This window comes from Procambarus clarkii, chromosome 63 (genome assembly GCF_040958095.1).
Source record: "Procambarus clarkii isolate CNS0578487 chromosome 63, FALCON_Pclarkii_2.0, whole genome shotgun sequence".
Lineage (NCBI taxonomy): Eukaryota > Metazoa > Arthropoda > Malacostraca > Decapoda > Cambaridae > Procambarus > Procambarus clarkii.
In genome coordinates this window covers 18,459,043-18,461,837 of record NC_091212.1, presented here as the reverse complement: position 1 = coordinate 18,461,837, position 2,795 = coordinate 18,459,043, and the positions used below count along the sequence as shown (strand labels likewise).

Here is a 2,795-nt window from a genome sequence, read left to right as displayed (position 1 = left end):
TATAAGTGTTGTGTTAGTTGACTCTTCGAAGGTTGCATGGAATTTCACCTTTCTTCTTATGACGTCTTCAACAAAACCGTTAGAGAAGCCGTTGTTGACTAGGACCTGCCTTACCCTACAGAGTTCTTCATCGACTTGCTTCCATCCTGAGCTGTGGCTGAGAGCCCGGTCGACGTAAGCGTTGACAACACTCCTCATGTACCTGTCTGGGCAGTCACTATTGGCATTGAAGCACGTTCCCATGTTTGTTTCCTTAGTGTAGACTGTAGTATGGAAGCCTCCGTTCCTTTTCGTGACTGTTACATCTAGAAAAGGCAGCTTCCCATCCTTCTCCATCTCGTACGTGAAACTCAACACAGAATTCTGCTCGAATGCCTCCTTCAGCTCCTGCAGACGTCTGAGATCAAGTGCCTTGCATAAAAATGTCGTCAAACATACCTTCAGTATATAGCGGGTTTCAAGTCCATGTCAACTAAGACCCTCTGCTCGATGGTACCCATGTAGAAGTTCGCAAACAGGACACCTAGGGGAGAACCCATGGCGACCCCATCTACTTGCTTATACATGTGCCCACCTGGACTAAAGAAGGGTGCCTCTTTAGGCTTGGAGTAGCTTCCTTAGTATGTTCTCTGGTATGTCAAGAGGAGTACAGGCCGGATCACGATACACTCTATCCGCTATCATCCCGATTGTTTCATCCACATGTACGTTGGTAAACAGTGATTCTACATCCAACGAAGCTCTTATCCCTGTGGCCCGTGTTTCCCGCAGTAAGTCGACAAATTCCTTTGGCGACTTCAGGCTGAAATCAAAGGGTACATAAGGGGTCAGCAAGCAGTTGAGTCGCTTAGCCAGTCTGTATGTGGGTGTGGGTATCTGGCTGATGATTGGCCGAATTGGGTTTCCAGGCTTGTGGGTCTTGACATTCCCATACGCATGACCAGGTTTGTATTCCCAAAAACCTTTGGCAGGTGGAGTCCGGATTTCTTGGCGTTCACAGTTTCGATCAATCTGTTTACCTTCGTTTTCAGTTCGGCTGTAGTGTCCTTCGTTACCCTTTGGAATTTAGTTTGGTCGGAGAGTATGAGGTTCATTTTTGCCAGATATTCATCTTTTTTAAGAATAACATATATTGGCGACTTGTCACCTCTTTTGACAACTATCTCCTTGTTATCACGAAGGCTCTTAGCTGCCGCTTTGAGCTCGGGGGACAGTATGGTGCTTCTGTAGTTCCCTCGAGTCTTTCCTCCTTCTGCAATAAGTTCTGCTTGTAAGGTGTCTTTGGTGGTAACCTTCTTTTGCGTCTCGAGACGCAAGACACACACACACACACCCACACACACACACACGCACGCACACACACACCCACACACACACACACACACACACACACACACACACACACACACACACACACACACACACACACACACACACACACACACACACGCGCACACACACACACACACACACACACACACACACACACACACACACACACACACACACACACACACACACACACACACACACACACACACACACACACACACACACGCACGCACGCACACACACACACACACACACACATACGCACCGCAAGCACAATTAGTTGAGTACACACACAGGGGGCCTGGTAGCCTAGTGGATAGCACGCAGGACTCGTAATTCTGTGGCGCGGGTTCGATTCCCGCACTAGGCAGAAACAAATGGGCAAAGTTTCTTTCACCCTGAATGCCCTTGTTACCTAGTGGTAAATAGGTACCTGGGAGTTAATCAGCTGTCACGGGGTGCTTCCTGGGGTGTGTGTGTGTGGTGTTGAAAAAAAAGTAGTTAATAAATAGTTGATTGACAGTTGAGAGGCGGGCCGAAAGAGCAAAGCTCAATCCCTGCAAACACAACTAGGTGAATACACACACACCTAGGAAGCAGCCCGTAGCAGCTGGCCAACTCCTAGGTACCTATTTACTGCTAGGTAAACAGTGGCATGAGGGTGCAAGAAACTCTGTCCATTTGTTTATACCTCGGCCGAGAATCGAACCTGGGTCCTTAGGACTAAGACCCCCGAGTACTGTCCACTCAGCCGTGAGGCCCCACAAGGAGTGTGTGTGTGTATTCACCTAGTTGTGCTTGCTGGGGTGAGCTCTTCTCTATTCGAGTTCAAGTTCAAGTATGTTTATTGAGACAAGAAAGAAATACATCTTAAAGGGATAGAGTAGCTTAGGCTATTTCTACCCCCCCCCCCTAGACCCCTTCCCATGCCGGGAATCGAACCCGGGCCTCCTGGGTGAAAGCCAGGTATCCTAGCCACTAGACCACATGGGATCTCACGCTTTGCTCTTTTGGTCCGCCTCTCAACTGTCAATCAATCAACTGTTACTAACTACTACTAATTTTTTTTTTCTCTCTCTCTCACACACACCCTGGGACGCAGCCTGTAACAGCTGTCTAACTCCCAGGTACCTATTTACTGCTAGGTAACTGGGGCATCAGGGTGAAAGAAACTTTGCCCATTTTGTTTTCCCGTCCGAGCCGGGAATCGAGCCCTGGACCACAGGACTACGTATCCAGTGTGCTGTTCACTCAGCCACGGGCGCCCCGGTGTGTGTGTGTGTGCTCACCTAATTGTGAGTACAATTAGGTGAGTACACACACACACTCACACACACACACACACACACACACACACACACATACACACATACACACACACTGTGTGTGTGTGTGTGTGTACTCACCTATTTGTGCTTGCGGAGATTGAGCTTTGTCTCTTTGGTCCCGCCTCTCAACTGTCA

At 48.6% G+C, this 2,795-nt stretch overlaps 1 non-coding gene across 1 annotated transcript; it reads right to left on the bottom strand.

Annotated features, from left to right (window-relative positions):
• Positions 1-2,253: 2,253 nt before the first annotated feature.
• Positions 2,254-2,325, bottom strand: TRNAE-UUC (transfer RNA glutamic acid (anticodon UUC)). The gene has a single exon. It is a non-coding gene; the product is annotated as a tRNA-Glu (tRNA).
• Between the last annotated feature and the right edge of the window lie 470 nt (positions 2,326-2,795).